General features: G+C 37.9%; 2 long non-coding RNA genes and 1 other non-coding gene across 3 annotated transcripts in view; 2 read left to right on the top strand and 1 right to left on the bottom strand.

The window, feature by feature from the left end:
- LOC132681090 (uncharacterized) overlaps window positions 1-22,022 on the bottom strand; it is a 47,957-nt gene extending 25,935 nt beyond the window's left edge. The window contains exons 1-2 of the long non-coding RNA XR_009610834.3: window positions 21,826-22,022; window positions 21,264-21,376 (exon numbers count right to left, since the gene is read on the bottom strand). This is a non-coding gene — a long non-coding RNA (uncharacterized LOC132681090). The remainder of the gene's footprint in view (window positions 1-21,263; window positions 21,377-21,825) is intronic.
- A 163-nt stretch (window positions 22,023-22,185) lies between these two features.
- Window positions 22,186-23,757, top strand: LOC144616441 (uncharacterized). The gene is made up of 3 exons (XR_013555826.2): window positions 22,186-22,714; window positions 23,164-23,236; window positions 23,587-23,757. It is a non-coding gene; the product is annotated as an uncharacterized LOC144616441 (long non-coding RNA).
- Window positions 22,943-23,077, top strand: LOC132682608 (small nucleolar RNA SNORA13). Its single transcript, XR_009611780.1, has one exon. It is a non-coding gene; the product is annotated as a small nucleolar RNA SNORA13 (small nucleolar RNA).
- Window positions 23,758-25,003: the final 1,246 nt, after the last annotated feature.

Genomic DNA, 25,003 nt, shown 5'->3' with positions numbered 1-25,003 from the left:
ATATCTGGACTACATAGATCAATCAGCAAGAATAGAAAAACGCTGAAAGAGTGAGATTTTCAGTCAGAAGATTAAGGCTCAAATCCTCTCTCTGCTACTTACTAGCCATATGACCTTGAATAAATTTCTTAACTTTTGAAGTATATGCACCCAATACCTTTTTTAGTAAAGTAGTTGTGCTACCATTTTTTCATGCCTCCTTATATCCATTCCCTTTGACTTTCAGCTCCTCCCACTAAAAGTAGAGATTTGGGGGGTACCTAAGTGGCTCAGTCGGTTAAACATCCGACTTGAGCTCAGGTCATGATCTCATGGTTTGTGGGTTTGAGCCCCACATCAGGCTCTGTGCTGACAGCTCAGAGCCTGGAGCCTGCTTCAGATTCTGTATCTCCCTCTTCTGTATCTCCCTTCTCTTGCTTGTACTCTCTCTCTCTCAAAAATAAATAAACATTAAAAAAAATTTTTTTTTAAAGTGGAGACTATTACCTCATTCCCTGAATGAGGGTAACCTTGTACTTTGGTCCATAGGATGCAGGAGAGGTAGCAAGATGCCAGTACCTCACCTGAGCCTTGAGAGGACTTCCTGCCTTCACTCACTCTCCTGGAACCCTATGACATGCATGTTAACAAGCCCAGGCTAGCCTGCTGGAGACATAAGTCCAGTCACTCCTATGGGGCCCAGCTGAGAAGACCACCAAACTCCAGACCTATGAATGAGGTCATCCCAAACCACTCAGTTCCCAGAAATCTGCCAACTTACTGAAGATGCATGAGTAAGCCTGTTTAAGATCAGCTGAGCCTGTTCTAAACCAGAAGAATCACCCAACCAAGCCACAGACATGGTTAACTAAAGTCTTATTGTTTCAGGCTAGTAAGTTTTGGGACAATTAGCTACCCAGCAATAGCTAACTGATACATATACAATATAGGTTGTTGTGAAGGTTAAATAAAAATAACACAAAACACATCATGTACTCCATGCCATGCTTAGCACCTGGTAGATGTTTCATAAATTGCAGTTATTTTTATTATCATACCAAAATCATCTGTATTTTTAGGTTTATGAAGTAACATTCCAAAAGACGGTGTTTTCTAATATTTCTGTTTGAAATCTGTATCAGGCAGGGTACAAATGACAGAAATCCAAATCAACTTACATTAAACAAAAAAGGAGTGGTTTATTAGAGCTAACATCATACATAACTAGAGCCAGACCTCAAACAACATCACCATTTCTTTCCTCTCTTCTTTGTCTCTCTCAGTGTAGGCCTCATTCTGACAATTGCAGAAGGCCTGCTCTACAGAATGATAAAATTAGCCAGCCTCAGCTACTCATCCAGCTCCAGGAACTTAAAAGCAAAAGCAGTTTTCCACTATAGGAAAGTCTCAGACAAGGGCTCTCATTGGCCTAGCTTGGGTCATGAGTCATATCTTAACCAATCACAATGGCCAGGGGAAGAGGTTCTCTGACCCCATTAGGTCTTATGTAGATCCTTGTGTAAAGAGAAGCAGTAGAGACTGCACTAAAAGAGTAGGAAAAAAGAGGAAATGTGCTGAGTTGCAAAAATAATACTGCCAGAAGCCTGGAATGATAAGATGTGCTGCTGCCACCCTCTAATTCATGACATGTACAGTTGCCTCTTATTACCACTGGCCTACATCTGTGGACTTGGAGTCTATAGCTGTGTAAGGAAGAAAATAACCTGCCCTCAGAAACAGAATTCAGTGCTCTTTGTTTACTTCTTTCTCTGTAAACACTCCTTATAAGTCTCTTAACCACCATGATGTGGAGCAGCCCCGGGAACATAAGAGAAATTAAACTAATGTACATGTATTTTTAAGGAAAGGCATTGTATTACACTTGACTTTCCATTCTCTTACTCTTATTCTCATTGCATTCTAACAAGGTTTTTGGTGTTCTGGATACTGAGATTTTAGAGCCTTAAGCTGCCATGGCTGAATTTACACCTAAGCTTTAAAGATGATGTCTCTTGTGAACTAAATCATAGGATTGTGGAGATAGAAGAAAACTTAGAGATCATTTAAATCCAAATTGGGTGAAAATAGCAAAGATATCTCAAGTTATAGGCTTTGGAGTCACGGGTGCCACAGTTTTTGCTTTTGCTGCGCTGTTCTAGTTCAATGTATGACATAGATGCTGCTGTATATATAAATATGCAATCCATGTATTGTGCTATACTTCAGGAATCCTCCATTCAGTATCATTACAAAGACTGAATGTCTTTAAAATTCAAAGCTAATAAGTACACGATCTAATTTATAACAAATTATTGCTATTGTTCAAGAGGTCAACCCAGAAATGAGGAATTCCAGCAAAGAACTGAGCAGATTAAGATAAATGTTGCCTTCTCATTTTGTCTATTTTATGATATTCTAATCAGTGGCTCATTTTCATTTGAACTGAAATACACACCTTACTGTATAATTTTAAATAACTAAACTAGTTAAAGCAATGATTTAGTTGTGCCAACCCTTTCCAGGGCATGTCAGATACTCTGACGGGAATTTATAGATAGTTACATTACCTTACCTTACAGAGCAGTTTTATTATGAAGAGACTTAACATTCAAGACAAACTAAGTCTATTTTTTGTTGCACAATGAGTAAGAACATGCAGAACTATCTCATGAATTCCAAGAGTTCTGGGGAGTTCTTTAATATTTAATTGTATTTAATTGACATTCCTTTTATCTCCTTCAATTTAGTTTGCCTGTGACTTTCCAGCTATAAAATGTAAAAACCACATGTAGACTGAATCAGCAGAATTAATATGGGTAAAACTCTTAAAATATATGTGCTCAAAATGCCATATCTTACTAAAGCTTATCTATATAAAGTTTAGCAGAGGAAAACTACTAGAGAAATGCAGAAGATAACCTTAACACTATATCTAGGCACAAAACACAATCAGTATGCTGAAAGAAAATGGAGATCAGCTAATGAAATTTTTTTTCTGAAAGAAGTTCTGGGTATAAATATTTATAAATACTAAATTTTTTATACGTATAGAAGACATATATTGTGTATCTTGATTGTGAAGTGAAATTGAAAAAGAACTACATAGCTAAAACAAAGCAGGAGATCATCTACAAGTGAAGAAACTTGGGACCCAAAGAGGTGGGGTGACTTGAACCTATGAACACTGCTATTTGGTGAAAGCCCACAACTAGAATCCACGGCTCTGGCATTCCCACTATCTATTTATTAGGTTGGTCTGCACAGGATGCAAGCAGAAGGCAGCTTTATTCTTTTCTACACTGTCTCTTCAAACCTGCTTTCTGGACTCCTTTTCTAAACCCTTGAATGGAAGGTCTAATAGCTCTCCCTATCCCTTTAAGTTGCAAGAATAATCTTACGTATGTTAAAAGTCTCTTGTTTACTATCAAAATTCCAACATCTTATTGAATTTAAATTGGCTCCCCTGAGCTATCTTCCTAAGATGCAGGCCTGTGGGGTTAGGTTACTCTACCTTTCTTGCCCTTAAAAATAACCCCACTTCTGGTCTAGGGGAAACACACACCTTTGCTACACCCCTTTCATGGTGGAGAAGATTGTTTCTACCAAAGCTCTCTCTCTCTTTTGAGCTACTGCCAGGTATGTGTAACTTCAGCCAGTCTCTCTTAGTGAGTATCACTGTCCTTGAGTCTCCCAAATTCCAAGGCACACATGTCAAGCTCTCCCAGAAGTTCCCCATGGGGAGATGGGTATCTTACGGCACACTAATGAGTCTCTCAAATAGCCCTCATCACCAACTCTTCAACTCTAACCTCAGAGGTAAGCAATGGGCTAAATACAGGCAGAACTGGTTACCCAATCATTTGACATGACCCATTTAGGTAATCGATTTAGAATTTGGAAGCACTTGGTACCTATTATGTTTATCTTGGCATTGGGGCTTTGACCATATCTTTGAGACAACAGGAATAAAGGTCACATTTTAAATCTGATACTGCCTCTGCTAACTAAAGACATGGAGAAGAAAAAAAAAACATATATTAGAATTAATGAGATAAATTAATATTGAGAAATGTTCAAAGGTACCTTTTCTCTTTTTAAAATGTTTATTTGTTTTGAGAGACAGAGAGAGCGAGAGCAGGCATGTGGGCAAGGGAGAGGCAGAGAGAGAGGAAGAGAGAGAATCCAAGCAGGCTCTGTGCTTTTGGCACAGACCCCAATGGGGGCTCAATCTCATGAGCCGTGAGATCATAACCTGAGCTGAAATCAAGAGTGGGACACTTAATTGACTGAGCCACCCAGGCATCCCTCAAATATGCCTTTTCTTAAGGATTTTTTTTTAGCTTAATAATGGGTTAAGAAAATAACCATAAACACAGAATTGGAAGGGACTTTTAAATTCATTCAACTATCTATCAGTTGCTAAGACATTTCCATGCTTGAATACTCTAATAATGGAGAAGTCACCATCTTTTGAAATAGTCTGTACCTATCTGGGGTTGCTTGCAACCATCAGAGGGTCATTACATAAAACGCAAAACTGTCTAAGGTCTTTACCCCCTCGATTTTAATTTGAACACAGAACAAGTTTAATCCCTCTTTCACATGCAGACTTCCAAATATGTGAAGCCAGTGTTACTCCATCTTCTGATGTAGTATTTTCTAATACTCAGTTTCTTCAGCCATGCCCTTCATAACAGTGTTTGCAGCTCTTATCATCTTGCTTGTCTCCTTCCTGAACAGTCCCTAGCCTAGCAATGCTCCACTTGAGGTACAGCACCCAAAATCGAAGAGAGGGTGGTCCAGCCAGTAGAAGAGGGAACATCTCCTCTCTCCTTTGCCATGCCACATTTTTTTAAATAAAACCTAAATTAGTATTTACTGACAGTCATGGTACACAGCTTATTTATACTATATTCACTGCCAACTACACTCCCTTAAGTCTTTTCTAGATGTGCTACAGCTAAGATATGACTTACCCTGTATATATGCTGTTGATTTTAGGACTCAAGTAGTGGCCTTTACATAGATCCTCTTATTTTTTTTTTATATATATTCTCCTTAAAATCACTCTTCTAGCACTCACCAAGTTCAACTAGCCTAAGATTTTAGAACTCTATTTGACCACTTAATTTATTCTCTTTAACTTCATATCATCTCAAATTTTGTAAGAATGCTTTCAACATCTTCATCCAAATCACTAATAAAAAGTATTAAAGAATAAAGGCCAAGGACATCCCTAGAAACATCCCTCCACTTGACATCAATCTATTAAACAGCACCACCTTGGTAGTTAATCAATTATCAATATACATAATGACACTTATACCGCACTTCAGCCAAAGGTGTGTTGAGAGACAACACCTTTCTGTCAACACCACACTGTCAAGTGTGTTGCTCAAATCAGATTTCTAGGTTTTCCACCCTTCCCAGCTCTGGAGGTCTGGACACTTTGTTTAAAAAGGAAAGTTTGCTGTGATGGGTGTTAAACCTAGTCTGGCTTCTCGTGAATAAATGATGCTGTTTCACCAATCATTTATTTTATCTTACAGAATTGATACGACATTTGTTATTATAATTTACTGAAATCACTTCTTCTCCTTTTGAACGTTTGAAGGATAAGAATCCTCAAACTTCTGTCTTTTAGGCCTTTTTGGGCTCTCTATGGTTTCTCACAGATCCCCCCACATCCATGGATGCTCACTTTCAAGTTGCCTCAGTACAAAGGATTTAATTTACTCAGCTGAAAGACTTCATATCTCTAATGGAGCAGCTGGAAATTCTCTTTCAGTGGCTAAAACAAATATTAACACTAATATAACTAAAGCCACTCATTAGAAAGCCAGGCTTTGGGTTTTGAGCTGTTTGAGCTATTCCATGTACCTGAGGAGCGCCTGTCTTACAGAACATCCTCCAACGCTTCTATCTGCTCCCCAAAGAAAGACTCTAGCACCATGAAAGAGCAAAGTTACTGATATGGAAACAGATGTCTCTAAAAATACCCTTGGAAATATATGGACATGAAACACATGCCATATATATATTTAGTTACAAAAATAAAAAATCTTATTTTTATCTAGCAACTATTTATTTCCAGATATGTGACTAAGCACTGCAATCAAGTCATACCTGACTTAAAAAAATACTTAGACAGATTGAGCTGTCTAACCCACAAAAGAAGCATCTATGAATAATTCAACCCCAATTGCCACGTATATTTTCTGGCAGGCTGGCTCCTGACTAAAGCACTGGCTTTACTCTCCTGACTGGCTTAGGACATACAGTTCTGTGGCATAGGTAATCTTACCACTTAAAGATGTGTCAGTCTCGTCTGGACTGGAAGCCATAAGATGTTCTTTTGGGTTACTCAAAGTAACATATTAAAACAGGTCTTTCCTGTACAACTTGACCAGATTAAAAACAAAAACAAAACAAAACAAAAAACAAAACCTAACCTCTAAAAAAATAGTATAAAACAAGGTTTAAAAACACCTAGGAAGATGGGGTGATTCTACTCAAATATGGATATTCAATTACTCATTTCATTCCAGTTAAAGTGTAACTATAAATTACAGTGAAGATTTTGTCCTTTGCTTGTACTGCCACCTGGTGGTATCCTGCTTATACTAAAACAGACCCATAAAGGAATTTTTTAAATTAGCATTCATTTACCATTCAGTTTGCAGTATCACCATCATTGACAAGTCAGTACTTTCTATAAAATGGTGCAGAGAAAATTTTACAGAAATCTTTGTTAACCAGGTTAGAGACAAACGACATCTTACTCAAACACACCATTTATATACGAACACATTAAGCATTAATGATTAGTACATTCACAGTGAAAAATCTGTTAAGAAAAACATTTAAGCCCAATCGCTTTCCCAAAATAAGTACAAAATTAAAGAAACAAGGCCTCTATAAACACAAACAGGCCTAGTTTTTAGAAAAAAAAAAGTCAACATAAATATCAGAAAAACAAATTGTAAATTGTAAATTTAGGGGTCAAATAGTATTATTACAAATCAGTAGGGTTACAAAAATATTTTTCACTGAATTCCTTAAGGTTTTGACACTTCTTGGTATGTTTTAGAATTCACGTTTCTCTTTTGTAAAATCTCTCTTTTTGCCTTTGATTCTACTAGGTTCTCAGCATTCACATGGATTAACATGAATGATTTAATTATTAAGGATTGTATTTGTTATGATTATATTTATTATAAGAATTTGGCCAATATGATACATGGAATTTCTCTTTAATTATTAAAGACAAAGAAATTTTAAATTTTGCCAAATTAAGATTATCAATTATTTTCTTACTCCCTCCAATGGTTTTGTTTTTAAAATAAATTTTATTTATTATTTTGAAAGGTAATACTTTCTCATGATCAAAAAGTAAGATAAATCGCTCTACTACCTCATCATTCATTGTAACCAGTTTCTTGCCACCTTCCAAGCCATTGATTTTCAAGTTTATTCAGTACTGTCTATAATCAAGCAAGTATTTTTACATAGCTCTTTTAACATTTTTTCCCATTTAATTCTGTAAACTACATAGGCCTTATTTTGCTTTACATCAAGTAAAACTTTTTTTTTTTCAACATGACAAGTCACTCTTGCCAGCAACATGTGTGGGTTAAACCCACCTTTCTCTGCTGATTTGGGAAGTTTGCTTTAAGACATATCAAGACTTAACATATACTCAGAATTGTTATATCTTCCATTCCACTGATAGATGAGTACTTGTGCCATTACCATACAGATTTAATTATCTTATAAAGTTTAAAATATGTCTTAATATTAATATTAGAATAGAATTAGAATATGTTGAATATTTGGGGTGCCTGGGTGGCTCAGTCGGTTATGCCCTGACTTGGGCTCAAGTCATAATCTTAGCAGTTCGTGGGTTTAAGCCCCGTGTTAGGCTCTGTGCTGGCAACTCTGAGCCTGGAACCTGCTTCGGATTCTGTGTCTCCCTCTCTCTCTGCCCCTCCCCTGCTCATGCTCTGTATCTACCTCTCTCTCTCTCAAAAACAAACATTAAAAAATTTCTAAAAAATAGAGTATGTTTAACATTTAATATTAAAGAAGGAGTTAGTCCTCTACCATTACTATTCTTTTTCTAAACTGATATGGCTATTCTCATCAATTTCTTATTCCAAATGAACTTGAGAATAACTTTGTTAGGTTCACAAAGAATTTGACCAAGTTACTTTAAGAAAGAGACTTGGTGAGAATTTCTCTAAATTATAAATTATTTTGGGAAGAATTATTACCTTTACACATAGGTTATTAGTAGAATAAGCAGCCTTAGTGATAAGCCTTTCTGATGTTCTTAAGCTGGATGATTTTTCAAGGAGCAAATTGATGAAGAAACTCAAAAGGTGTTTTGTGCCTGCAAATATGGCAGGAGAGATATGCAGGAAAACCCCCTAATTCAGAATAATTAAAAGTGCTGGATAAAATATTTTTAAATATCATTCTAAATTAATGGTTGAGTTGGTTAAAAAATAGGGGAAGTCCTCAGAGGCCACAAATAAAAGACAACTTGAATACAAAGCAAGTTCTGGAGCTGGCATTTGCTTGGGACCTCTCTCCGGGTGGCTTAGAGTTTAGGCTTCCTAGAGCCATATGGGAGTCAGGAGATAAGACATGAGGCCTGAGTGAAGTGGGAAACAGAACTTTCCATGTATGACCTGTGTGTAAGGTTGTGTCCCATGAAAGGCAACATCCTTGGTAAGTGAATTAGGTGAGGAGAGGGGGAATAACACTATAGAGACAACCAGTAGAGACAATAAGCCTAAGTATTATGAAGAAGGATAAAATGAGGGGAAAAGTTTCCCTTGAAAATTACTAACACCAGTCTCTGCTCATATAGAATAGGGTACATCCTATCTTATGTGCAGTGGATAGGATAGTCTGAGAGTGTTCATGGGTTAGCAGTGTCCCAAGTACCCAGCAATACCAAACATAACCCTTTCGAGAGGAACAGACCCAAATGGATACCACAACTTAAAAAAAAAAAAAAAAAAAAAAACAACCTAGGAGAAAATAGACAAGGGACAGTGAGTTGAAACAGAGTTAGACTATACAAATTTTTTACCTATAGGATATCAGATGAGTATGTTTAGTATATTTCAAGAAATAAAAGAGGGTACATAACAAAGGAACAAAAGATACCACAAATACATCTTTGAGAAAGAACCAAAGAAAAATCCTAGAAAAATTTCTAATAATTGATATTAGCAACTCAATGTTTGGATCTGGTTCAAGATGGCAATAGAAGAGGCTTTTTTTTTTTTAATTTATATCCAAGTTAGTTAACATATAGTGTAATAATGATTTCAGGAATAGAATTTAGTGATTCATTACTTACATATAACATCCAGTGCTCATCCCAACAGGTGTCCTCCTTAATGCCCCTTGCCCACTGGGCCTGTCCCCCAACCCAAAACCCCTCCAGCAACCTTGTTTGTTCTCTGTATCAAAGAGTCTCTTATGGTTTGTCTCCCTCCCTGTTTTTATTACTTTTGCTTCCCTTCCTTTATGTTTATCTGTTTCATATCTTAAATTCCACATGAGTGAAGTCATATGATATTTGTCTTTCTCTGACTAATTTATTTCACTTAGCACAATACACTCTAGTTCCATCCATGTTGTTGCAAATGGCAATATTTTATTCTTTTTAATCACTGAGTAATATTCTCATATAAGAGGCTCTTGACCTCACCTCCTCCTATGGACACACCAAATCTACAGATACATACAGACCAAGTATCTCTGAAAAAGAGCCAGAAACTATCTGAGTGGCTCCCACACATTGGGTAAATGAGAAAAGACTCACATAAAACCCGGCAGAAGAAGCTAATAAACAATCTCACCATAAACCCCACCTCTGGCACAGCAACACACAACCCGGAGGGAACTTCCAACTTCAAGCCTTGCACTTCCACCTAAGAAATGGGTGACCAAAATGCCAGATTTTGAAAGTTAATGGGGCTTGCATCCATGAGACCAACAAGGCTATAGCAAACTAAGAGACAGTTCTTAAAGTGCTTACAAGGACTTACCACAGCAAACTCCTTAGGGTCCAGCTTAAACATGACCAGGCTTTCTGTGAAAGAGGTCTATCTACACATCTTAATACCTATAGCCTGCACAGTGGGCCTCTAATTTAGTGCACAACAAAGGGCTGACTACAATACCCTCCAGAGACCAGGGAGCTGGTGGGTACCACCTTTGTGCTCTCTTGCTGCCTCATGCCAGATTGCCAATATTTCCAGGAAAGGAGCTTGTGTATACATCTGGGGACCCAGTTTTTGTGGCTGCCATCCAAAAGATGCCCTTTCATCACCTGGCTCTAGTGGCCAGTGTGGCTTACATTTTCAGGTCCCTCCCACAAAACTGTAACAAACAGAGAAATAGTTCTTGGCCACTTATCCCCTCAGGACACAGTGCTGAGGCCATAGACAGAAATGCCCATCTCCCAGTCTTCCCCTGAAAGAGGCATATTTGATATTTTAAAAGCTGCTGCCTGGAAGTTAAGCTTCCAATGAGCCTGAATCTAGGTGTTGACTGAGATCCTCCCCTTTGGGACACTGACAGATCTTGACACACTTTCAATACTGGAAGCCACCAAGAACAAAAAAGACTGCTTAGGCAATCACAAAGACTTAAGAGACAACCAATAGCTAGGGCAAGGTTGAATGATATGGTTCTTCTTCCACATGAGAACAAGTCCATCAAGACTAGGAAATGTGGCTATTTTATCTAAGGCATAGAAATCATCACTGAGAGGAAAAATGAAGAAATAGAGGAATATGTTCCAAATGAAAGAACAAAACATCAGAATAAGACTTAATGAAACAAAAATAAGTGATCAACCTAACAAAGAGTTCAAATAATGGTCATAAAGATACTCACTGAGGCCAGGAGAACAATGCATGAATAAAGTAAGAATTTTAACAAAGGGATAGAAAATATAACAAAGTACCATACAGAAACCACAGAGCTAAGAAATACAAAATCTAAGCTGAAAAATTCAATAGAGGGGTTCAATAGCAGACTGGTTGCAGTGGAAAAAGGATCAGTTACTCAAAGATAGAATAGTGGAATTCATCCAATCAGAAGAGCAAAAGAAAAAAGAAAAAAAGATAGCTTAAGGGACTGTTGGGACACTATCAAGCAGGCCAATATTTGCATGATAGGGGATCCAGAAAGAGGAGAAAGAGGTGGAAAACTTACTTGAAGAAACAATGACTGAAAACCTCCCTAACCTGGGGAAGAAAAAAGACATTCAGAACCAGGAATCCTAGAGAGTTCCAATAAAATAAACCCAAGAAGACCTACACCAGGATGCATAATTTAAGTATCAAAAGTAGAAAGTAAGAAGAGAATTTTAGAAGCACCAAGAGAAAAACAATTTGTTATATACAAGGGAACCCCCATTAGACTATCAGCAGAAACTTTGCAGGCCAGCAAGGAGTGGCACAATATATTCAAAGTGCTTAAAGAAAAAACTGCCAATCAAGAATACTCTACCTGGCAAAGTTGTCCTTCAGAACTGAAGGAGAGATAAAAAGTTATCTAGACAAGCAAGAGCTTAAGAAGTCCAGCACCACCCCACTGGCCTTATAAGAAATGTTAAGGTGATTTCTTTAAGCTGACATGAAAGGGCTCTAATTAACAACAGGAAAATATCTGAAAGTATAAATCTCACAAGAAAAGGTAAAAACATAGTTAAGTTCAGAATAACCTAATGTAATGGTGGTGGGTTAATCATTTATAAATCTAGCATGAAGTTAAAAGACAAAAGTAGTAAATGTAACTGTAACTACAATAATTTGCTAATGGATACACATGTAAAAAGACAAATTATGACATTAAAAATATAAAACATGAGAGGGGAAATAAAAATGTAAAGCTTTTGAATGCATTTAAATTTAATTGTTATCAGCTTAAAATAGACTATTATAACTCTAGAATGTTTGATGTAAGCTTCATGGTAACCACAAAGCAAAAGCCTATAGTAAACACACAAAAGATACACAGAAAGGAATCTAAATATATCATTATAGAAAAGTATCAAATCACAAAGGAAGAAAACAAGAACAAAAGAATTACAAAACAGTGAGAAAACAATTAACAAACTGGCAATAAGTCCATACGTATCAATATTTACTTTAAACATTACTGGACTAAATTCTCTAGTCAAAAGAACAAGAGTAGTTCAATGTAGTAAAAAAATATAAGACCTGGGGCACCTGGCTGTCTCAGTTGGTAGAGCATGCAATTCTTGATCTCAGGGTTGTAAGTTCAAGCCCCATGTTGTGTGTAGAGATTACTTAAAAATGGAATGGAATGGAATAAAATAAAATAAAATAAGACCCAACTATATGCTGCCTACAAAAGACTTACTTCAGCTTTAAGGACACACATAGACTGAAAGTGAAGGAATAGAAAAAGATATTCCCCAACCTGGGGAAGAAAAGAAAGCATGGGTAGCTATACTTATATTAGACAAAACAAACTTTAAGACAAAGACTAATAAGAGACAAAGAAGGTCATTACATGATGATAAAATGGTGAATCCAAGAAGAGGATATGGCAATTGTAAATATTTATGGACCCAACATAGGAGAACCAAGATATACAAAACAAATACTTACAGAACTAAAGGGGGTAATAGACAGCAATACAGTAATAGTAGGGGACTTCAACACTTCATTTTCATCAATGGGTAGATAATCCAGACAGAAAATCAATAAGGAAACATTGGACTTAAACCACACATTATACCAGAGGGATTTAATAGACATTTACAGAACCATTCCATCAAAAAGCAGTAGAATATTCATCTTGAGCAAATGTGGAACATTCTAATTCTCCAGAATAGATCAATCATATGTCAGGCTACAAAACAAGTTTTAATAAATTTAGAAGACTAAAATCATATCAAGCATCTTTTCCAATTCCCATGGTATAAAACTAGAAATCAATTATAAGAAGAAAACTGGAGAATTCACAAATACGTAGAAATTAAACATGTTACTGAATAACAATGATCAAAGAAGAAACTAAAAGATAAATAAAAAATATCTTCAGACAAATGAAAAAGGAAATATAACAACCAAGACTGAAGGGATTCAGCAGAAAACAATTGTTAGAGTGAAGTTCACAGCAATAAGTGTCTATAGTAAAAAATGAAAAAGATCTCAAACAAACAATCTAACTTTATACCTTAAGGAACTAAAAAAGAACAAATGAAGCCCAAACTTACCAGAAGGAAGGTCATAAAGATCATAGCCAAAATAAGTGAAATGGAGATTAAAAAGACAATAGAAAAGATCAATGGAACTAAATGTTAATTCTCTGAAAATATAAATAAAGTAGGTAAATCTTTAGCTAGATTCACTAAGAAAAAAAGAAAGAAGATGCAAATAAAATTAGAAATTAAAGAGGAAATGGTGGCATAACTACTAAACAGAAATACAAAGGATCATACAAGACTACTATGAACAATTATACGCTAGCAAATTGGACAACCTAGAAGAAATGAATAAATTCCTAGGAACATACTACCTACCAAGACTGAATCATGAAGAAATAAAATCTGAACAGACCAATAACAAAGAGATTGAATTAGTAAACAAAAACCTCTTAACAAACAAAAGTTCAGGGTCAGATGGCTTTACTGGTGAATTCTACCAAACATTTAAAGAAGAATTAAGGGGCACCTGGGTGGCTCAGTCAGTTAAGCATCCAACTCTTGGTTTTGGCTTAGGTCATGATTTCATGGTTTAGGCTCTTCACAGACATTATCAAGCCTGCTTGGGATTCAATCTCTCTCCCTCTCTCTACCCCTCCCCTGCTCACATGTTCTCTGTCTCTCAAAATAAAAATTTTTTAAAAATGAAGAATTAATATAAATCCTTCTTAGACTCTTCCAAAAAACAGAAAATAAAGGAGCTCTCCCAAACTCATTTTATGAGGCCAGATTTCCTTGGTACCAAAACCAGATAAGGACACTATAAGAAAGAAAATTACCAGCTAATATCCCTGATGAACATACATGTAAAAATCCTTAAAAAAAAAAAATTAGCAAACTGAATTCAACAGTACATTAAAAGGATCATACACCATGATCGGGTGGGATTTATTTTAGGGATGTGAGGATGGCTCAATATCTGCAAATCAATCAATATGATATACCACATTAATAAAGTGAAGGATAAAAATCATATGATCATCTCAAAAGATGCAGAAAAAGCATTTGACAGAATTTAGCATCCATTCATGATAAAACTCTCAAAGTGGCTATAGAGGGAACATATCTCAACACAGTGATGCCTTATGCCATATATGCCACATATGACAAGCCCATAGCTAACATCATACTCAACAGTGAAAAACTGAAGACTTTTCTCTTGGAAAAGGACTATGACACCCACTCTTGCCACTTTTATTCATCCAAATAGTGGAAGTCAAGCTAGATTTATTAGGCAAGAAAAAGGGAAAAACAAGCATCCAAATGAGAACAGAAGAAGTAAAACTGTCTCTAATTCCAGATGACATATTATATACAGAAAAACCTAAAGACCATCAAAAAACTTAAATGAATTCAGTAAAGCTGCAGGATACAAAATCATTATACAAAAATCAGTTGTGTTTCTATACACAAAAAGGGCAGAAAGAGAAATTAAGAAAACAATCACATTTACAACTGCATCAAAAAAAATAAAATACCTAGGAATAAATTTAATCAATGAGGTAAAAGACCTATACAATGAAAACTATATGCCACTGATAAAGGAAATTGAAGAAGACATAAATAAATGGAAAGATATTCAGTGCTCATGGATTAGAAGAATTAACATTGCTAAAAGGTCCCTAACACCCAAAGTGATCTACAGATTCAATGCAATCCCTATCAAAACTCCAGTGGCAGAGTGCCTGGGTGGCTTAGTCAGTTAAGTGTCCAACTCTTGATTTCAGCTCAGGTCATTACCTCGCGGTTCATGGGATTGATCCCCCTGTCAGGCTCTGTGCTGATAGCACTGAGTCTGCTTGGGATTCTCTCTCTCCTCTCTTCCCCTGTGCTCATACCCACACACTCTCTCTCTCTCAAAATAAATAAGCATGAAAAAAAAAAACAAACCTCCAAAGGTAGTTTTCATAGAAATAGAACAAATGACCCTAAAATTTGTATGAAACCACAGAAGATTCCAAATAGCCAAAGCAATCTTGAGAAAAAACAATCTGGAAGCATCACACTTCCTGTCTCTAAACTCTATTACAAAGCTATAGTAATCAAAATAGTACAATATTAGCATAAAAACAGACATATAGATCAATAGAACAGAACAGAGAGCCCAGAAATAAACCCATGTAAGGCCAATTAATATATGGCAGAGGAACCAAAACTATACAATGGGGAAAGGACAGTCTTCAACAAACAGTGACAGGAAAACTGGAAAACAACATGCAAAAGAATGAAACTGGACTACTATCTTATACCACATACAAAAATCAACTCATAATGAATGAAGGACTTGAACATAACACCTGAAACCATAAAGCTCCTAAGAGAAAACACAGACGGACAGTAGGCTCCTTGACATCAATCTTGGCAATGATTTTTTTTTTATTTGATAACAAAAGCAAAAGCAACAAAAGCAAAAATAAACACATAAGAATTACCTCAAACTAAAAAGCTTCTGTAGAGCAAAGAAAACAACAAAATGTAAAGGCAACCTACAGAATAGGAGAAAATGTGTGCAAATCTGATAAGGGGCTAATATCCAAACTATACAAGGAACTCCTACAACTCAATAGCAAAAAAACAATCCAATTTAAAAATGGGCAGAAGATTTGAACAGACATTTTCCAAAGACATACAGATGGTCAAAAGACACGAAAAAATGTTCAACATCACTAATAATCAAAGAAATGTAATGTCAAAATGTAATGTTACTAATAATCAAAGAAATGTAATGTCAAAACCACAATGAGATGCCACTTCACACCTGTTAAAATGGATATTATCAAAAAGACAAGAAATAACAAGTGTTTGTAAGGATGTGGAGAACAGAGACCCCTTGTGCACTGTTGGTGGGAATGTAATTGGTGCAGGCACTATGGAAAACAATACTGAGTTTCCTCAAAAAATTAAAAATAGAATTACCATACGACCCAGCAATTTCTCTTTGGGGTATTTATCCAAAGAAAACGAAATTATCATCTTGAATATTTGCAATAGCCAAGACATGGAAAAAACCTAATTGCCCATCCATGAAGAAATAGATAAAGCAAATTTTATATCTAAAACAACATATGTGTTTGCTTTATCCATATGTGTGTGTGTGTGATCAGCCATTAAAAAAGTAGGAAATTCTGCTACTTGCAATAATATGGGTGGATAGACCTTAAGGATATTACACTAAGTAAAATAAGTCAGAGAACTACAAATTCTGTATGTTCTCACTTATATGTGGAATATTCAAAAAGAACTGAATTTATAGATACAGAGAACAGATTGGTAGTTGCCAGAGGAAGGGCATGGATGGGGGTGAAGGGAGTAGGCAAATTGGATGAAGGTAGTCAAAAGGTACAAACTTCCAGTTCTAAGATAAAAAAGTCCTGAGGATGGGATGTACAGCATGGTGACAATAGTTAACAATACTGTACCGTACATGTAAAAGTTGCTAAGAGAGTAAATCATAAAAGTGAACAAGAAAAAATTGCAACTATGTGGTGATAGATGTTCACTAAACTTACTGTGGTGATCATTTTACAACATACACACATGTCAAATCACTATGTTGTATACTTGTAACTAATACAATGTCATATATCAATTATATCTCAATAAAATTAGTTAAAAGTAAAATAAAAAGAAAATCAGATAATATAATAAGGTATGATAAATCTATTTTTGGTCTTTGTCCCTGGTTCTTGGCACAGAGCTCCTAAAACCTTTGGATTTTCTGAATGACAGAAGTATCTTTTATTATTCAGGACAGGCCCCTTCCAGTTATGTTTATATCATTAAGGTGACTCTTGGTAGTCTCCCTTGGTAGCTTCAGGAGTGGAACTTCTTGCCAGAGGAATCAACCATGTGACTACAGAGATGGAATTTTCAGCTCTACCCATCTAACCCCCATCTTGGGAAAAGTGTGAGGGGTTAGAGATTTTGTTCAATCACCAACAGCCAGTGATTTAACCAATCATTCCTGTGTAATGGAACCTCCATAAAAACTCCTACTAGACAGGGAGATTCTTGGTTGGTTAATACATCCAAGTGCTGGGAATGTGGCATAGCCAGGGAAGGCATAGAAGCTCATGCTCCTCCTCACACTATACTTTGCCTTATGCATCTCTTCCATTTGGCTGTTTCTGAGTTGTAGCCTCTATAATACACTGGTAATAGTAAGCAAAGTGTTTTCCTGAGTATGTGAGTCCTTGTAGTGAATTACCAAACCTGAGGTGGGGGAAGGGTCATGTTAACCCCCAAATTTTTGGTTGGGCAAAAGTGTGAGTAGCCTGACCATCCCATTGCAGCTGGCAAATGAAATGAGGGCAGTCTTGCAGGAGTAAGCTCTTAACCTGTAGGGTCTGATGCTAACTCAAGGGAATTAGTATCAGAGTTTAAGTGAATTAGACACCCAGTTGGTGTCAAACAATCAAAGAATCGGTTGGTGTGAGGGAAAAAACTCAGAACAATGAACAACTTCCTGCTAACAAACTTGAAAAGAGACATTTTCCTAGGAAAGATGTTTGGAAGTCATTCCAAACATGACTAAAGAAGAAAAAACCTGAATGGTCCTATAACCATTAAAGAAATTCAATCAGTAGTTAAAATTTTTCCCATAAAGAAAATACTAGGCCCAGATAGTCTTAAAAGTCTGTGGCTTATGTTTAAGGCACCTGGGTGGCTCAGTCATTAAGCATCTGATTCCGGCACAGAATCAGATTTTTTTTTTTATTTTTAAAATTAAAAAAAATTAATTCTGGGTATATCTGGGTGGCTCAGTCAGTTGAACATCTGACTCTTAATTTCAGCTCAGGTCATGATGTCCAGGTTCATGAGATTAAGCCCCATATCTGCCTCTGCACTGACAGCGTGGAACCTGTTTGGGATTCACTCTCCTTCTCTCTGCCCCTCCCCTGCTAGAGTGTGTGCTTTCTCTCTCTCTTTCTCTCTCTCTCCCCCCCCCCAAAATATAAATAAATAAACACTTTAAAAAGTTAATCCTGACATTATATTAAATTTTTTGGAGAAGAGGAAAATTTCTCCAAGTAAATTTATAAAGCCATTACAGGCATATTCCACAAAACATTTCCCTGATGGATGTTTTCCCAGTAAATTCCCTCCTGTATTTAATTCTCCAACACCTACAACGTATATATTTCTCAAACTAACATGTCAACTGATATTTATGTAGGAAATGCTTTATTTAGCACCCCAAAACTCAATACATTTTTACCACCACCACCACCAACAACAACAAAGGTATAGGAAATGCCTTGAGTTACATTACAAACGTTGGTAAGATGTCCACACCATGTCAGCAAATCAAAAGCATACTGAATATCAAAGAAGGGGATCACAAATGCTACTGGTGATAAAAGAAGCATTAAAATATCATCCTTATTGTGAATCATTCTCTGTCACATTCCCACAGTGTCTCTCGTATTTCATATTGCCCTTTTCCCCATGGTTTTATAGAATAAGAACCAAAAATGTTGACAAAGCGTTAAAGAACTTAATAGAGAAGGAAGAAAAAAAAGCAGAAAAGTAGTAACAATGAAAGAGAGGCTGTTACTGCTGACAAAGCAACTATTTATTAACAACTATATTGTTTAGTGATTCAGGAAGCAAAGTTATGAATATTTACATCCTAATGCTATACTTTGCTATTTAATGGAGGTTTGCTTACCATGTTTTAGTTATATTTTAGGAAATTGATTTGGGTTAACAAGCCACCCATTATAATTTTACCATTTAAAATAAAAATAGGAGCACTAGGTGGCTCAGTCAGTTGAGCATGTGACTCATGATTTCACCTCAGGTCCTCATTTCAAGGTTCGTGAGTTCAAGCCCCACATCAGGCTCCATGCTGAGTGTGGAGCCTGCTTGGGATTCTCTCTCTCCCTCTTTCTCTAGCCCTCCCCAACTTGTGCACATGCTCATGTACTCTTTTTCTCTCTCAAAATATACTTCAAAAAAAAAATAATGAGAAAGAGATAAAGCTTTTGCAGATGATGTGATTTTTTAGAAGAAAACCCAAAGAAATATACAAATGACTTTAAATTATAAAAAGTATTCAAATTATTTAATATCTGTTGGATATTAATTTGGATCTATAGCACCCACCATAAACAAACATCAACCTCATACGGTTAGAATGAAATGTGCATAGTTCATCTGCAAAACTGTACTTATGCTCCTGATGAAAAAATTGGAGTGGGACAAGGAGGGGGATAAGAAAAACAGCTCACTTTTCACTCTCTGCCCCTTACAGGGAGTTTGGTTGGTTGGTTTGTTTTGCTGCCATAACATATTAACACAAATTTAGCAGCTTAAAACAACACAAATTTATTATCACACCTCTGTCGACAGAAATCTGGCATGAGCCTCACTGGCTAAAATGAAGGAATTAGCAGGGTCGTGCTCTTTTCTGGAGACTCCAGGAAGGAACCTGTTTCCATGCTCATTCAGGTTGTTGACAGAAGTCAGTTTCCTGCAGTTGTAGAAATGAAGTCCCTGGTCCTTGCTGTCACCTGAGGGCCATTACCAGCTTCTAGAGCTGAAACTGTATTCTTTGACTTCAAAGATCTTCCTCCAGTTTCAAAGCTAGCAATGGAAGGTTGAGTCCCTCTCCTGCCTTCTCTTCGGCCACATCTCTAATTCCTCTGCCTTCTTCTTTGATTTTTATCTCATCTCATGGTCCCTAACATTAATCACATATTCACAGGTTCAGGAGAGGAGGATGTGGAACATTTGGTGGACCATGATTCCGCCTACCCCACAAGGAAACCCAGCTTCTTCCATGTTTGCACTATCGTTACCTGTAGCTTGTACATCCTTATAATAAAGCGTCAGCCCCAGCAAACAAGGGTGGTGGGAAAACTAGGTAGAAAACATCCTCTATATTTCTCTTGTGTCCTTGCTGCTGGCCTTGGCTTAATTATTAGATTTTCTTTATCAGGCTGTGTGAGGTTGAAGCAGACAGGAAGATGAAGAATTTAGAACTGATTTCCTGACAACACTAATCCGGTAATTGGAACAAATGCCTCCCCTCTTTCTACTCTTGAAACCATCCAGAGTTTGGGAAAGAGATATAAAGGGGACAATAGGAAAGAGGAAGGCAGGAGCAAAAATATCAAGCCATTAAAAGACAAACATAAGCATATTTGTCCTTTCCTTAAGAACTCAACCCAAGAAGATTCCATACCTGAGGTGGTGATAAATGAGAGGAAGAGCTAAGCTCCTAAGAGTCATTTGTTGGGTGTTATGATGTATTACGCAGTGCTAGATGATTCCACAAGCCTTTCTTAATTCTTTAAACTAACATGTGGTTCATGGGTATAGTTATTATCCTGTAAATGAGGAACCTTGGGGCTCAGAGAGGTGGTCATTTACTTGAGAGAACAAATGTCAGAGCTGGATGTAAACCTAGGTCCGGGGGCTGCTCCAGCTCAAGGGAAGCTCCTCTCTCCTTGACTTCCCCTAGCAAGAAGGCAAGCTTGAGATTTGTTATGAACACTACACTGTTCCCTTCAACGTCTTGAAATTATAGAGGTATCCTCCTTCCCCAACCTTTCCCTCCCCCAGATGTTAGTGACTTCCTAATGAAGGTCTCAGTTATTTCCTTTCTTGTGATCATTACACATTACTCCTTCTGTATGTCCCCATTGTCTGAGTTGATGTTACCATTCAGGCTAGTACTTATGTAATGACCACTGGGCTGTGAGCTTGAATTTTCTTTTTCTCCTTTTCTCTCCGTCTCTCTTTTTCAGAAGATTCAAAGAAACAAGGAAAGGTGCTGGCACGTGGTCTCTGGATAAGTCTCCGCTAGGACTTATAGGAGCAAGGAAACCCCCTTGCTATCACACAGCAGGTTTTACTGCAGTCTCTATCCCTTCAGTGAGTTATGGTTATCAAGCAAAAAGCCACTTAGCAACCTCTGCTTCACTTCTGTGGTAATAATTAATCAACTCTAGAATTTCAGCCTAAAATCCCAACTCCTACCGCAAGTACAAAGCCTTATATGATTTGGTCCTACCTGTCTCTTCCGCTGCGACTTATGCCACTCTGCACTCCTCAGGCACCTGCAGCCACACTGGCCAAGGCCTGCTTCTCAGCACTGGAAATGTGACTAGTCTCAACTGAAATGCGCTGGAAGTATAAAATATACACCAGACTTTTAAGCAAAATATATCACTAATATATATCACTCATCACTAATGATTTTATATTGATTACATATTGAGTTACAACGGAAACTAGTTTAATTTGTTCCTTTTTATTTATTTTATTTATTTATTTATTTATTTATTTATTTATTTATTTTTGTGTGTGACAATTTGAACATTTAAAATGAATTCGTGGTCCGCACTGTATTTCCATGGGACAGTGCTGCTCTACCACATTACCTTCTTTTGTTTCCCTACTTAACACACTGTCTGGACCTACAGTGTCCATGTTGTCTGTTTAGTACCTTTCTCGCCCAACCAGAACGTAAGGCAGGAACACTGTCCTCATTCACACTTGACTCCCAGGCATTTAGGACAGAGCCTGAAGCTTCCTAAGTACGCTACAAATAGTCTTTGAAGGAAACGCCTTACTCTTCCTCAGCTGGAGACTAAAGAACTCGAGGTCTCAAGTCCTCTGAGTTACACCCGTGGCTCAGAGCAGACCACATGCTCCCGACCCTGGGAGAGAGGGAGGTGAATGCACAACCTGACGGGAAAAAAGCCTTCCGGGAGGTAGCACCGGTCGCACGACGCACAAACGAGGCGGCGACCCCAAGCCCCTTCGCCCTCTTTCCTCCTGGAGCCCCGCCCCACGGCCAATCATTGGGCACTTAGCCCTCGCGCCACATTGCGGCGTCTCGCGAGGGCGCAGCGGCCAGTGGTACAGCCCGTTCCCCCCGCGCTCCCCGGACAGTGGGTCCTTCCAGTCATAGAAAAGCATTGTGGGAGGAAACCCCCGGCCTTTTCTGCTTTTGCGCTCCGGGGTAGGCGAGGTGTTTCGCGCTTTCCGGGATGGCGGGGTTGGGGGGGCGCTGGGTATCTCGGTCTCCGAAGGGCCCAGGCGCTGAGCAGGGACGCGCGGCCACCCTGAGGGCGATGGGATATGTTTCGCCGCTGTGCCGGGCCCGAGGATCCCGTGCCGTGAGTCCGTGGAGGGAAGCGGCCCGGCCTGGTCTTCGCCACGTTGTCCGTGGACCTCAGAAGACCCCAACGCGGCCCCCAGGCTGCGTTCCCACTCCAGGAAGTGGAAGGTGGACTTGAGTGCATTTGAGTTTATTGGACACGTACTGTGTGTCAGGGAATTTTTAATAGAAACAGATTTCTCGTGAAAGAGAAAGGCCTCACCCCGTAACTGCATGTATGCCTACAGTATCCCATTTGAGATCAAGTCTACGTAGGAGTAAAGTGCCGTTTAAGGTTTAGATCTCGATATTTGTTTCAAGATAGAGAACTTGGCGAGTGAGCGGCAACGGCTTCGCAGGTGAGTTTGCATTTAGTGCAAGGAGGAACCAGTTGCATCCCAGCTTTTGAAGGTTTTAACCACTTAAAACGCTTTGTACTGCAGTTCTTGTTAACCTAGTCGGGTTTGAACTGTACAAGAAAATCTACAGCTGGTATTAATCACCTTTGAGCTCATCCACAGAACAGTACATTATGGGGTCAGCAACTTTGTGCCATAGATAGAGCAGTCCTTGGGTAGGTTTCTTGTAGCCTTTGTGTTGCCCGTTCACTTTTGGAAACTAGTGAATGTGGTGTCAAAAAAGGCGTAAACTAAACCCTTTTGCAGCCTTTTCCTGCCCTTGAATTTGGTATCTTTGGCGTAGGAGCTGCACAAGTAACAGTTTATGCTTTTACATTAGTTGACACGTGTGATCTTGAGTCTTAAGCGTAAAGTTTCTCTTAAGCAGTTTTTAACTACATTTTGTTCAGGTGAAAGACGGATGCTTGAAGCATATCCTGCTGCTAGCTGAATTCTGTCCTGGAGCACCAAGGGTGACCTAAGGTAGGATGATGGTGTTGTAGTGCTGTCTTAAAACAGTTATTTGTAATGCAAACTTCTAGGTTGGGGTGCTTTAATGGGTATTAAATTAGTACTGCAACGTGTAGTTAAGAAGGTGAAGTTAATGGCAAATAGGAAAGCCTGTTCCCAGCTTAGTTTTGGAATTTTAAAATACGTGTTTCTTTGTGTAGTAACTAAATTTCCAACACTTGCCAAATCTCAGGTTTTATGTGGACGTTTAAAGCTGAGTCCAAAATGCAATTCAGAAGGATATACTGAGTTTTATTATGAAGCTTTTAATGTTTGATGCACGTGAATATATGTCAAATTCAGTGCTTTATTTTTTCTTTTAGGATGTCCTTGATGAATTCAAAACCATCACAGGAAATCTTGACAAGAGTTGCTTGGATCATTTAAAATTCCCAGGAGTCTGAGGGGTACTAAAATAACTGTTTTGGAACTGTCCATAAATCTACCTTTAAAATAGTGGGGCTATGAATAAATATTTCCTTGTGTTTCTTGGAGGTTTGTGTATTAAGTAATTAACTGCCAGCAAATAGCATTCTTTTGAAAGATCAAAGAGAAAGGGAGGGTTTCTATCCTCCCCACCCCTGAAACTTGAGAATGGTTTAATCTCAGCTAAGATTGATATTCACAGCTACCAATTATGGAGAACTAAGTGCTTGCTTTCAGTGCCTCGGCCTGGTGAACTAGAGTAGTTGGTTTTTAGGTCACAGGTGTGTTTTACGTTGTCACTGCATTTTTTTTTTTTTTTTTTTTTACCCTCCACCTCAATTTTGTAGGAAAGAAATAGTCTTTGGGCATTGAAACATTTATTGAGTTTTTCAGTAACGTACTAGGAGGTGGGAACACAAGGGTGAGCAAAACACAGTCCCTCCCTTTGGAAGCTTAGAGTTGAATGGCAGAAATATCATCACAGATGTGAAACTGCCTTTGTGAGACAAGTCTCATTCATGAGTTGACCCAAGGAAACCTGAGAAAGAGGTTGAGATTAAGGGCAGTTATCATTTTTGCAAGGCAAAGTTGGGAATGGCATATGCAGAGGCCTTGGCCTAGAAAAGATACAGGTTTGTGACAGTTGTAGTTACTTTCCGTCTTAAGTGTCCTGATTTAGATAAGAGTGGAGTGCTTAATGAGGCTTGAAGGTGGCTATTAAGGGAGCCCATGGGTGTTACAAAATGAGCCTGAGCAGGTAAAACAACAGACCACATAGGGCTCTGTTTAATGCAAGGGGAAATGTTATAGTTCTCATGTGTAAGAAAGGAGATGCAGGTGGGCCAGTTGTTGAAGCAAGTGAGGACCACCTTGGACCAGGGTGGTAGTAAAATTTGGAGATCATTAAGCTATAGAGAGCAGAGCTAACAGGACTTGGTAATAGGGGAGGTGTTTAATGATTGCTATGTGTGTAGTTTTGCACATTCACATGGTAGTGGTCCTGAATCCAGGGAGCAGCATTTTAAACTGTTGAACTGGGATTGCCTTTGAAAAATCTAAGTGGCCTGGCAGAAAGATTAAGCTATGGAAATAAACCTTAAGGCTATGGGCATAAATGAGATCCACCTGGGGTAGAGGAGGAGGACTAAGCTCTGGGAAACTAATTGATGAGGTAGAATAGCATCTTACTGAAGAGCAGTAAAAGATGGTCAGAACAGTGCAAACAATGAAATACTGCACTAAAAATATGGCAGGGCAGCCTAAAGTTACCTTTGGGATTTGGTGACAGGTGATTTTAGCGTAAGGTCTGTAGTG

The sequence above is a fragment of the Panthera onca genome, chromosome A1, assembly GCF_046562875.1.
Source record: "Panthera onca isolate mPanOnc1 chromosome A1, mPanOnc1 haplotype 2, whole genome shotgun sequence".
Lineage (NCBI taxonomy): Eukaryota > Metazoa > Chordata > Mammalia > Carnivora > Felidae > Panthera > Panthera onca.
This window is presented reverse-complemented; position numbering and strand designations above follow the sequence as displayed.